Here is a 13534-nt window from a genome sequence, read left to right as displayed (position 1 = left end):
CCTCCGCTCCCAGCCCGGCCCGGGCAGCGCCGGCACCCAAAAGCAGCCGCGCTCTGCCCTGCGGGGTTCCCAAAGCGGGCCCGCCCTGCGCGTCAGTGGGAGCGATCCGGAGAGCACCGGGAGGGATCCTGAGAGCAGCGGGAAGGAACTGGGAGCGCTTTCCCTGCCGGGGCCGCTCTTACTGGGAGCACTGGGAGGGAACTGGGAGCAAACAGCGCCCGGACGGGGCTGTGGCCGGCGGTGGGCGGGGCCAAACAGAAGGGCGTGATTATGCAAATCCGGGAGCGATCGCTCGCTGGGATTGGCGGACGGCAGCCGCGAGCAGTTTGCTCGGTGACGTCACCGCCGGGGGATGGGTTGGAGCGATGGCGGCGGTGTCCGGCGAGAGGGGACAGGGAGCGGGAATGTGACCGGGAATGGGGACAGGGACCAGGAGTGGGACAGGAAATACGGGACCGAGACCTGGAATGGGACTAGAAATACGGGAAAGGGACCGGGAACGGGAGTGGGAATGGGAATGGGCCGGGGATGGGAACCGGGCAAGAGAGACACGGGGAAAAGGAGCACCGGGAACCGGGCTTGGGCGTGGGGGTGGCACCGGGGCGAGGGGGGACCGGGGACAGGAGCGACACTGGGGCGAGTGGACAGCGGGGACCGGGCCGGGGGAGTTAAATGCTGCAGGGGATGCTGTGCACCTGCACTGTGGGCAGAGGGGACACCAGAACGGGGTGGGGGGGACACGGGACAGGGGTGACACCGAGGACAGCGAGTTCTGACCGGGAGCTTAACGGTCACAGGGGACACTGTGGGCTGGGCAGCGGGGACACTGGAAGAGAGGAGGGACACCGAACAGCGGGGACACGGACCAGGGGGTGACACCGAGCAAGGGGAGCACCAGACCGAGGTGACACCGGTGGGTGTGCGCAGAGACTGAGTGGCTGCTGAGTCGTGGCACAGCACGGCCGAGGCACCTTCGGTGCCGGTAGTGGAGGAGGAGCTGTGGTGCTGGCTCTGGTAATTCCTCTTGAGCCTCTGTGACAAGTACCGGGCCCGCGGCAGGCAGCCCGTGAAACTGGCACTGGAGCTTGCCAAGATCATCCTTGTCACTGTGCAGGTGACACCACAGGGACAGCGAGCTGGGACAGCGGGGATGGATGGTGGGGACACTGGGGATGGCAGCATGAGGGGCTGGGATACCAGGGAGGGAGCACGGGGACATGGGGACACTTTGACAGGGGTGCTGGGGTGTCCTGGGACAAAGCATTGCCAGTATGACCGTGGTGAGAAAGGGGCTGATGGCAGTGGTGGCCTTTGTCCCCAAGCATGGGGTGACACTGTTTTGGTGTGAAACACGGTGGTGTCACCAGGGTGGGACAGGGCCTGACCATGGAGGACTTTGCTCCCAAGAATGGGGTGACACCATTTGAGGACAAAACACACCATTGTCACCATGATAGAACCGGTCATGACAGCGGTGGTGGCCTTTGTCACCAAGCTGATCCTGTTCAGGCTCATCAACCAGCTGGTGGTGGCCTTCAAGGAGGACAACACAGTGGCCTTCAAGCACCTGTTCCTCAAGGGCTACGAGGACGGCACTAATGACACCCAGGCCATCTACACCCATGGGGACCACCTGGAGCACTGACCTTTGTCTTTGAGAAGGTGGCATGGGGACACTGGGAAGGGTTGGGGACATCAGGGGAGTTGGGGACATTGTGGGGCTTGAGGACAAGGGGACCTCCTGGAGCATGTGGCCTATGCCCTTGAGAAGGTGGCACAGGGACACCAGACAGGGTTGGGGTCACTGGCAGGGGTTGGGGACACAGTGGTGGTTTGGGGACATGGAGGTTCTCAGGGCTGTGGAGATGACACCAGGGTGATTTGGGGACACTGAGGTACCACAGGGCCACCTCCAGCCCCGTGTCCCTGTCCCCACAGTATTTGGCTGTCTCCAACAAGACCCTTGGCCACCACATTTTGGGAACACAGAGATGTTTTGGGGACATGGAGATATTTGAGTAAACGGGGATTATTTGGGACTCTCAAGGTGCTACCACCAGCACTGCTGTCCCTGTCCCCACAGTACCTGGCAGTCCCCAATGAGACCTTTGGCCACCACACTTATGCCTGAGGACATGGGGATGTTTTGGCACTGTGAGGTGGTTTGGGGCCATCAAGGTGCCCCAGGGCCACCTCCAGCCTTGGTGTCCCTGTAGAACCTGGGTGTCCACAATAGGACCCTGGGCCACTGTGCCCATGGTGGCACCAGGGGTGGCACCAGGCTCCAGCTGTGCCAGCACTTCTTCCACGGGGTGGACATCGAGCCCAGCAACGACACCTTCAACATCGACCCCAGCGTCGTCACTGGGGGTTGGGGTGCGGGGTTTGGGGATGGGGATTTGGGGTGCAGGGTGCTGGGTTTGAGATTTGAGGTTTGGGTTTGGGGTTTGGGAATTGGGGTTTGGGATGGTCCCACGGGTTTGGGGTTTACGATTTGACACTTGGGGATTGGGATGGTCTTAGGTTGTTTGGGGTTTGAGATTCAGGCATTTGGATGGTCTCAGGGGATTTGGAATGGTCCCAGGTGATTTGATATTTGGGGTTTGGGAGGGTCTCAGGGGATTTGGGAGTTGGGATGGTCTCAGAGGATTTGGGATGCTCTCAGGGCATTAGGGGTGGTCCAAGAGGTTTGGGAGCTGGGATTTGGGGTTAGGGTTTGGATTTGAGGTGCAGGGTTTGGCATAGTCCCTGGGCATTTGGGGATTGGGATTTGGGATGTTGCCTGGCATTTGGGAGCTGGGATTTGGGGTTTGGATGTGGGAGCTGGGAGTTGGGATTTGGGATGGTCCTGAAGCATTCAGAATGGTCCCGGGGCATTTGGGATTCAGGATTTGGGAAGTCTCAGGGGCTTTGGGCTTCCGGCATTCCCTGACCCCAATCCCAACCCCACAGAGATCCTGGGAGTACACCCTGGGGCCCCCCAGCTGCAGGTGCTGGATGGCACTAATGGCAACTTCACCCTCCAATTCCACAGATAAATCCCAAAACCCCCCAAAATTCCTGATAATCCCACTTATGGGTGTTTCCCATCCCTGAAATCCCAGTGTGGGATTTGTGTTCACTTTTCCCAGATTTCTGCGTGGCGTTTTGGGGTGGAATTTTCCCTTTCCCATGTTTATTCTTGAGATTTTGGGAACTCCTGGGATTTTTTTTGAAGGGTTTTCAGGTGGAATTTTCCATTCCCATTGGGTACTTGGGGATTTTGAGGAGGAATTTTTCCTTTGCCCATTGTTTATTTGGGATTTTGGGGTGGGTTTTTCCTTTTTTTTTGGGTCTTTTTGGATGGAAATTTTCCTGGTGGTTTTTGTTTTTTTTTTTTTTTTTCTGGTTCTTTGAGAACTCCTGGGGTTTTTTTGGGATTTTGGGGCCTTCTGCTCATACGAACAGGGGTCATGATTGTTCATTAGCTGATCTCAGAGTACAAAAACAACATGGTGAGAGGATTTCAGTATCAGTCAAAACAAATGCACCTTTTATTGAATGCCCACAGCAAATGTGATAGAGGGATTTAGAAAGGAGATAAAGGATAAAGAGAGAGAGAGAGAGAAAAAGGGGAAAGGGTATTGCTACCAACACAGAGACGAAATTCTCCATGGTCCGGGCACGGGAAGAATTGTCACGTCAAGGAGAATCTCAAAAGTTCTGGTTAACTCAAGGGTCTATTATAGTTCTTTACATGAGGGGGGAACAGGTAACAAAGAACAAGTCTCTTGAAATTGCTGCAGGGGAGCAGATACAATGAAGAATAAGGGTATTGAAGCCAATAAGGGGGAACAGGTACAGATAGTCCATGTTCTCAGCAGTGAGCAGGACCCACTGTTTTCTTGGTCCAGCGAACACACCTGTAGGCAACACTTTGCTCACTTCAGTCTGGCCAGCACCCCCGTGTCAGAATTAGAGGGATCTCAGTCTCAGTCCTTGGGTGGGGGCTTCAATCTCCCTCTGTCGCAGTGGTAGTGAAGCAGATGAAGGATTTTCCATGGGGGGCTACCAAAGTTGCCCCAGCAAGTTCATTTGGCCAAGATGTGGGAAAATTCATGGGCTATTATCATGAAGCAGGTGCAAGCATAAAGGGCACGTTGCCCCCTTAACCAGGCCCTGCTAGAAGCAGTCACTGCAGACACAGCTGCAAATAATCACTTGGCAGGCCAGAATTCTGCTCAGGGGCCTCAGGATTTTGGTGTGCATCCTCCTCAAGCAGGCCAGAATTCCGATCAGGGTCCTCAGGGTCCCGGTCTCTGTCCTTGAGACAGTCATGAGGCAAATGAGGGGAACTTCAGACCATCTTTCACATCACTCGGTGACTCATGACAGTCTTCAAAGGGTCTTCATCAGCAGGGTTCCGTAATATTGTTGCAAAGTCTTCAGGACTCGTCATGTTGGTAGCATATCCCAGAAAACAGAATCAGTATGTAGAGAGAGAGAGAAAAGAAGAAAAAGAAAAGATAGAAAAAGGGGAAAAGGAAATAATAAACAAATACAATTAATTAAACAATATTATTTTTAAACAATTTTTTCAAATGATCAAAACACGAATAATCAAAGGCAACAAAGCAATAAACAAATACAATAAGTATTAATTTAACATAATTTTTCAAAACAAATCACCAAAAATCAAAAGTAATTTTCACAAAATCACAAAAGAGAATTAAAGATTATTTCAAAACAGATACTCTAATTTATAATTGCCTTGTGTCAACAGCCTTGGGGATGTCTACAGTGAAGAGGACATCAGCCAAGTTGTGTGCATTAATTATAGACTTTAATTTTGTTAGCCGTTTCAGCATTCTCCAATTCATAACAAACAAGATTGCTGATAAAACCAATCAAAACTAGAATCAAAAGGATAATGATGGGATGACATATATTGTTCAGGATACTTGTGGCAGTAGGTGACCACCCAAAAAGAGTATCCCACCACCTGTGCTTGGCATCTTTCTTTACTCTTTCCATGACATGGTGTATTTGTCTCACGTTGTGATGAACAGTTACCAGGGTTTTCTGTCAGAACCCAAGACATCCCTCTGGGTGCCCTGGATGGCTCAAAGCCCTGGCAGGGGGTTTGGAGACCCTGGCATGCAGCCAAAGACCCCTGTGGCTTTGAGTTTGACCCATGGAGCAAATTACCAACTTTATATGAAGAATTACAAATCACAAAAGTTTAAGTAGCATAACAGTAGTTGTCACAGGGTGAAATTTTGAAGAATTCTACTATGGGGGTCTAGGAGACAAGATGGAGGGACTTGGGTGTTGTCCTGTTCTTCTTCCTTCTTCTTCCTAGCCTCCATCTTCTTGGCGATGGTGGCATTTTAAGATTGGTTTAGAGTAGAAAGTCACTGTCTAACGTAGATGATAGGTATTAGAAAATAACTGTAAATAAAGTACACATAGGTTATAGTATAAAAGACAACACCACCCCTGTGGGTGGGGAGTGTGCCTCAGACTGACCTGCAGAACAGACCTTGGCAGGCCAGACAGAAAATGTTTTAGATAAGGAATAATAAACAACCTTGAGAACGACAGCTGAAGACTTCTGATTTCTTCTCGGACAACTGGGTTTGGGAAAAGAGACTTTTTTAACACACCTTGGGGTTGTCTCAACCAGAGAAAACCCCAAGAGTTTTTTGTCCATTCTTGATCTTTCCCAAAATTTCTATTAAGTCTTGATGGAGCAACAATTGCCTTACCAAAGTGAGGTTTATCCCAATGGGAATAGGCATCAGTTTGTGAATCAGCATGTAGTTGGATTGTAAAAGGTAGTGAGAGGTAACTGGAACTTCATAAGAAAAATCAAGTCCTGCAATCTTAGTAAAGTTACAAGCACAAAAATTGGAATGATTTTTAGTATCCACTACTACATTTTCTACGAATATAATATCACAAGCAGTTCTAAAGCATTCATACCCATTGCCTATGTATATAAGGACTGTTTTAGAAGTCTTGTTAGGACGAATTTCAAAGTGACAGATGAAATAAATGGGCAGGAGATCTTTCTCCTTTTAAATGACTTTATTAAAAAGAATCAGCTCAGGTGGGGCACGGAGGAGGAGGAGGATGCAGCTTTGTCCACTGGTCTGCAGGAAGAGCTGGGGATTCTGTCCTCACGAGAGATTAGGAGATTCCACCTTTTTGGTCCAACACCCCAGGTCATCTCTTTAATCAACATCTTTCAGGTTAGGGTGAGAAGCAAAAAGGATCCAGGCAGGCACTGGACTACGCTCCCATCATTAGACGTCACTTAGGTCACTTAGTTCTATGTTGGATCGTAATTTTTAGGGGTTTTCCTGGAAAACTGCAAACTTTGGTGCAATGCATTTCTCATCTGCATACTAGCTCTGATGCCACTCCCATTCTCCTGGTACCTGCAGGGTCCTGGTAAGCATCAGGGGGACAATGGTTAATCACCAACTATTAACAGGTAATTGAAGAAGAACTCTTAACAATGAAGCTAACTTAACAGCACTGGACTAACTTGTTTTACTCTGCAACCTTAAAAAAAATAGATAACTTTTTATTCATAACAACAGATATTTTGCTCTGTGTCCAAACTAATGTCTTGAGCTATGATTGCATTCACAGATGAACCTTTGTTGTTATTGGACAATACAAGATTCCAAATTAACAGTTTGCCATTTTTCAGCAATTTGACAGGCCCATTCCCTATGCTTGGAAGGATAGAGAAGAGGTCCATCATGATTCAGCCCTAATGCAATAATAGGAAATATCAAATGCGCTGAGGCATTACGTATGGTTAACACAAAAGCTGTGGCTGTGTTTGAAATGGGGTCATAAGTAAAATTCACCAAGTTCCACCAGGACTGGAATTCTCTTTCAAAATCGATGGCACTGTCCCTAATTATTTTCTGAATTTCAGTAGGAAAAGTGCTTTCTTCACCTTCTTTTTAATTGAGGCAGCAACCTTCTCCATCCACAATTGTGCTTGGATACAGCTGAGAGCCAAAGAAACGTTGTTTTGTGTAGCACTGAGTGCATCAATTACCAATTTGTGATCATTTACATTTACCTTCTCCCAATTTGGTAAAATGTTTGATAGCAACTACTGGTGTGTTCCCAAAGCCAATAAGGATGACTACAGTGGTTGTTATTTGGTCAAATCTTTAGTTGTGGCAGCCAATTTATTCATTAGTACTTCTAAATCAATACTATTTAGAATTCCCAAACCTGTTGCCACAACACCGGTTATGTCTCTTGGCATCCATTTTTTAAAAGAGCTTCATTTTCGCAGCCAGGTCATCCAACCCTCAAAGGAAGCCTGCAAGACAGGCGAACAGGACGGCTGAATTTCAGATACATTGTTTTGCATCAGCAATTTGACTTGTTTAGGAGACCGTGTTGGATTGAACAATATTTGTTGTTTATTGGAGTTTACCAATATTACTGACAGGACTGCTTTGGTCCGTCTGGCTTCGGTTGCTGACCAAATAGCAGCACCTGTGGTCCTTCCTCCCCAGAGACGCCACTCAGTACCTGTGGTCACAGCTGGGCACATGGAGACAAGTCCGGGCATGCCCTGAGCACCAGAGCTTGCGGGCTGGAGTTTGCTGTTGAGGGGGTCACTCCTCAGGCCTTCCTGAGCTAGAGAAACCTTTGAGGCGAGGTGAAGAAAGGAGTGGTCCTGATGGAGAGTTTTCAATCCAGAGTTTTATTTTGGAGGCACGGCTTCTGAATCCTGCAACAACTCCACTAAACTTCTCCCAACAGAACTCTCCACCAGAACCCCGACAGCGTGGTCTGCTTGTCCTTTTACCTGGGGAGAGGGGCAGGGGAGGGGACCCAGGGACCACCAGCCAGGCACAGGGGAGGGGGTCTCAGGTGAGAGGGACACCTGGGGGGTGGAGAGCATCCTTTGAACCTGCCAGTCGCTCAATGATGCTCTCCTTGGAATTTCTGGGTTGACAGACCGTGCCCAGCAGGGGTCAAGGGTGGGGAAAGGAAGGGTGATTGACACCCCACCTGGGGAAGAAAATTTCAGGGAGAAATCAGGGGAAACTGAGGCAAGTCATGACATCACACTGCAACAGTTGTTGACCAGTTTTCCTGATTATATATGGTCCAATTTCAAAAATTCTTGGGCAGAGCATGACCGGTGATTGGGCTGGAGTGGTGATAGTAGAAAACTGGGTCATAGCAGTTATTACAAATTTGAAAGAAAGGCCTTCAGTATTTCTGGACCAAAGACAAACTACTTCTGCGGTTTATGTTAATGTAAAACTGTGCCAACAGTCTTGTACTCTTGGGTGTGTACAAACCTGTTCATGCTTATTTGCCTGATCTGTTGAAACACTGATTGAGATTGCCTTACTATAGGTAGTTCCGTTAATCATTAGCATCCTATGCTAATTTCTTCTCCCACTATCCCTTGAAACTTCCAGGTTTTTTGTTTTTCCCATTCCTGCCTAGTGTTGATTTCAATATCTGATTTTCATGCATAACAACACTCGATAGGTTTAAACCCTTTCAATTTCCCATGGATTCGGTAAAGTGAACAAAAGCCTGGGACTAAGGCCATTTGGTAACATACTGCCTAAGGGGGCTCTCAGTCCCTTCTACCAATTGGAGTATAACTATTGTACTTAATCTGGGCTTCGTAGTCTCAGTCCCTTCTACCCACTGGGATGTAACTACTGTACTCAATGTGAGCTTTGTGCTCTCAGTCCCTTCTACCCACTGGGATGTAACTACGGTACTCAGTGTGGGTTTTGTTATAGCGGTTATCTTAAATTTATAAACTAAGCCTTTTAAACCTAACAGGTCAGTCAAGTTATTTTGCCAGTGGCATGTCACATAAGTTGGTTTAGCTAAAGTGAAATTATGCCAGCAATCAATTGGTTCATTTTTACAGTCCTTTGTAATTGCAACATTGTTAGTTTTGGGACCTAGAGTGTAATTACCAACATACTCCAGGTTGTCCAGGGTGATGTGCTGGATTTTTGGAATCGTCAGGTCCCCGTAGTGAGGGAATGATGCTTGGAGGTGTCAGGCAAAAGGCAGTGATTTTGGGACATCCATTCACCTCCCATCTACTGTTCACTCCTTTAACAGCTTCCCATAATCGAACATCCCAATTTCCCTCCTGTGACTTCAGAAGTCATTCATTTCAAAATACCATTGGTCCTTTCTACAATCCCGTTAGCTTGAGGGTAGTAAGGAAAGTGGAAAGTCCACTTAATTCCTTCACCTTTTGCCCAATCCTGTACACCTCTAGCAGTGAAGTGGGACCCGTTGTCAGATTGAATTTTCTGTGGCTTTGGGAAAGTTCCAAACCACCCGTGCCAAGCTTTAGCCATATTATCACCTGTAGCTCTTTTAAAAGCATCAGCTTGAACCAACCCAGATACAATCTCTGCTCCTACTAGCACAAAGTGTTTACCTCCTGACTTCTTAAAGGGGCTGATATAATCTACTTGCCATGCATTCCATAAGCCTTTATGCTTTTTTAAATGCAGAGGGTCATCTTCTAAAGGATGTCTCTCTCCAGTCACCTGCAACGCTGCTCACAGGCTGATATGCATGTTTTTTATCCTTTTGGGGCCTGTGATAGTTGTGATTAATATATCTCCAGATTTATTTTTAGTGAGCATTCTTAAATAACCCAGCCTCTGCCCCTTCGCCCACCTGTAAGTGGCAGAGATATTAGTTTCCTGAAAACCTTGTTGGTTTTGGTTCACTGTCTGTGCTCTGAAGGAGAGGCTGGGGGACTGTTGTGCTATTTAGATACTGAGAGAGGAGCTGCAAGAGGGTTAATTTTGGCTCACTGCCAGTGTTCTGAGAGGGAGACTGGGGGAGGGTTCCACTGCCTAGATTTTGAGAGAGAAGCTGGGATGAGGTTAATTTTGGCTCCTTGCCTATGTTTTGTTAGAGAGGCTGGGGGGGATTAGAGTGTTGGAGGAGGTGTGTGTTGGTTCCTGAGAAGGGAGAAGTGCACTGGGTTGAGCCAATGGATTCGGTTTTCCATAGTGCCAATTGTTTATTATTTTCTGCAATTTATCGAGGGGCAAACCATCCATCACCTCTTTGAGGACCCCCTTTTTAATTCCCAACAACTACCAACAGTGGTGGTTAGAGATCTGTTTTCCCTTCTCTACATTTTACGTGTGAGAAGTCCCAATAAACAGAACACATTTTGTTTTTTTCTGATTTCTCCTCCGGGGTTTTTACAGGTCCATATTGTCTACAATAATTAATCCGATCTACTGCAACTTCACCCCATGTCCAAACTTTATGGCTACTGGCAGATGAATCAGATTGAGAAGCTGCGGGCTGTGAGGGGGAAGAGTGTGGAGTGAAGCCAGGATCAGTAGATCCAGTTTGGTCAGTGGAGTTACTGAGGAATCTAAAATGTCCCCACTGCGGGGGGACCCGCATCCCCCTGCCAGGGCTCTGCTGCCACCCACAGCGGGACCCCCCAGAAACACCTCCCAGGGACCCCTGATGTCCCCTTGAGGGGCATCTGTGGCTTGGCTTTGAAGCCCTGCCAGCTCCAAACATCCCCCCCCCAAAAAAAACCCCAAACCCAGGGATCCCCCCAGGTTATTTGGGCCGAGTTCCTCCTCCCCAGGCACCTGCAGGATGGCGGCGATGGTTCCAGAGCTGTGGTGAGTTCAGGAAGTGCCAGGGCCACGCGGTTCCCCCCTCTCCTCCTGCTTCTTCCTGCTGCTGCTCCGCCTCTTCCTCCTTCCCTCCTCCTCCTCCGCTGGCCCTGAACCCCGAACTGTGACCCCAAGGTCAATGAAAGGGCGGGAACTGTTAAGGGAAGGGGTGGGGTCAAGGAATGGGTGGGAACTGTGAGAGGAAAGGGGTGGGGTCAAGGAAAGGGCAGGAACTGAGAGGGGAAGGGGCAGGCTCAAGTGGCCACATGGTCCTAAAAGGGCCTGGTTTGGCCTAAAATCATCCAAGAGGGTGTCATATGCAGCCTAAATCCACCTCTTTTGGCTGAAAATCAGCCAGATGGGCCTAAAATCCCCCAAAGTGGTTTACAATCCCCACAAAATGGCTGAAAATCACCCTTAAATCTTCCAAATGGGTGTAAAATCCATCTTAAACATACGTGGTTTGGCCTAAAATCACCCAAATGGGCCTAATATCCACCCTAAAATCCACCTGGTTTTGCATAAAATCACCAAGACACCTAAAATCACCCAGACTGGTCTGAAATGTATACAAAGGTACCTAATATCATCCAAAATGGCTTGGTTTGACTTAAAATTACCCAAAAAGAGGCCTAAAATCCACCCATATGGGCCTAACAGCATCCAAAGGGATCTAAAATCCAGTCTAAAACACACCAGATGTGGACTAAAATCAGCCAAAGGGGCCTGAATTCCACACTAAAAGGCTTGAAATCACTCCAAGGGATCTAAAACCCACCCTAAACCTGCCCAGTTTGGCCTAAAATCACCCAAATGGACCTAAAATCTCCAGGACTGCAACCGAGACCGAAACCAGCAGTAGAATTGGCACCAGCAGGAAGACTGAGACCTACACTGGAACTGAGACCACCAACACTCCAAGCCTGGGACTGAAACTGAGACTGGAACCAGAACTGGCAGTGGGACTAAGACTGAGACTAAGACTGACACTGGAACTAGCACCAGGAATGCTTTGGAACTGGGACTGGCCTTGGGAGTGCTCCAGGACTGCTCCAGGATTGGGATCAGGATCGAGACTGGGACCAGGATTGTGCTCTGGGACCGGGACCAGGATCAGGACAAAGAACCCTCTGGGATTGAGACTGAGACCATCATCAGAACCAGCAACGAGACTGGCATGCTCTGGGACCAAGATGGAGATTGGCACTGGGAGCACTCTGGGCCCCAGACTGGCAGCAGTAGCAGCACTGCCAGTGGGACCACTGCAAGACTGAGACCAAGACCAGCACTGAAAGTGGTGCCAGTGCTGGGACTGAGAATGGCACCACTCCAGGACAGACACTGGGACCAGCACTGCTCCAGGACTGATATCAATACCAGGACCAGAATCAGCACCAGGAGTGCTCCAGGACTGAGACAGAAACTGAGGCTGGCATCAAGACTGGCATTAGTGCTGGAATCGCTCTGGCATTGGCACCAGGATTGAAAATGGGATCAGCAACAGGATTGCTCTGGAATCTCCATGTTTGCTCTGGGGAGTTTTGGCTGTGCCCCTGGGCAGGATGGGGAGGGACTGGGAGAGACCCATGGGACTGGGAGGGAGTGGGACGGACTCCTGCGTGGTGGGGATTGGGTGGAGGCATTTCCAAGCTCCCAGGCCATGACATATGTAGTATCCAAGATATTATTAGAAGAAGTAATACCCAGGTATAGTTTAATAAAATATATTGATTCAGATCAAGGCACACACTTTACCTCAAGGGTGATAAAACAAATGGCCAAAGTCTTAGGGGTCCACTGGGAATATCATACCCCTTGGCATCCGCAGAGCTCTGGTCAGGTTGAGCGGATAAATCAGACCCTAAAAGCACAATTGTCAAAATTGATACTAGAAACCAAAATGTCCTGGATCAAATGCCTTCCTCTAGCCCTGCTGAATATCAGGACTCTACCAAATTCAGAAACAGGAATATCACCTTTTGAGATGTACTACGGAATGCCGTATGAACACGGGATGCCAATAGGGCACCCCAAAATTGAAGACGGACAAATAAGACCATACCTTATAGCTATTAACAGGAACCAGCAGGAGCTAAGAAAACAAGGAGTTATAATATAATATATAACCTGCAAGGGACTCCTTTAGGTTTTGCCATTCACCCAGTCCAACCTGGGGATCACGTCCTCATAAAGATGTGGAAGGATGTACCATTATCTCATCATTGGGAAGGGCCTTTTCTTGTTCTCTTAACCACAGACACAGCAGTTCGAACAGCTGAAAACGGTTGGACTCACGCATCAAGAGTCAAGCGGGTGGAACCTCAAACAGACACACCAGAGTGGGAAGTCGTTTCTCCCCCTGGAGATCTGAAGCTTACACTGCGCAAACCATGCTGATGACCGAGATCGACTGGATAAAGTGTCAAGAGCCCGACTGCCTATGCCATCCATTTGAGATATTTAAGTGCTTCTATTGTAAAGAATCAAATTGAAAAGTGGCTGGTGCACTGTAAAGGGGAGGGAGGCCCAGGGGTCTGTGTGAAGATTGTTTTAATCACAAAGTACGCTTGACTAACCTGTTCTTGACGCTCCTCACAGAACTGTGGGTGATTGAGGCAGACTCCCTAGTGTGGTTTAGGCTCTTTCAAAATGGACTAAGAGGAAAGCTTCAATCTCGGGCCCAAATTCTAGCCGTCAAGTGCCAGAGACGAAACAAAGTACCCTGCAGTGCTCGGCCCGTGAGACTCAACCGGTGGGGAATATTTAAATGAAGGTACGCAGCTCGGGCTAGTTATGATCTCGTGAAACTACTTCCTGCTGCCAAGAAGATGGTCTCCCCGCCGCTGGTGGCAACCCAGTAGGCG

The 13534-nt window shown here is 48.6% G+C and overlaps 1 long non-coding RNA gene across 2 annotated transcripts; it reads left to right on the top strand.

Moving 5' to 3' along the window:
• Positions 1 to 235: 235 nt before the first annotated feature.
• On the top strand, positions 236 to 11209 carry LOC135292594 (uncharacterized). Of its 2 annotated transcripts, XR_010354821.1 has the most exons (3): positions 236 to 333; positions 798 to 913; positions 1510 to 11209. It is a non-coding gene; the product is annotated as an uncharacterized LOC135292594 (long non-coding RNA). The 2 variants fall into 2 exon arrangements; XR_010354820.1 differs by having other exon boundaries at positions 267 to 913.
• The last annotated feature ends 2325 nt before the right edge of the window (positions 11210 to 13534 follow it).

This window comes from Passer domesticus, unplaced genomic scaffold (assembly GCF_036417665.1).
Source record: "Passer domesticus isolate bPasDom1 unplaced genomic scaffold, bPasDom1.hap1 HAP1_SCAFFOLD_37, whole genome shotgun sequence".
NCBI classification, from domain to species: Eukaryota; Metazoa; Chordata; class Aves; order Passeriformes; family Passeridae; genus Passer; species Passer domesticus.
The sequence above is the reverse complement of the archived record's forward strand: the minus strand, read 5'-3'. Positions and strand labels throughout refer to the sequence as shown.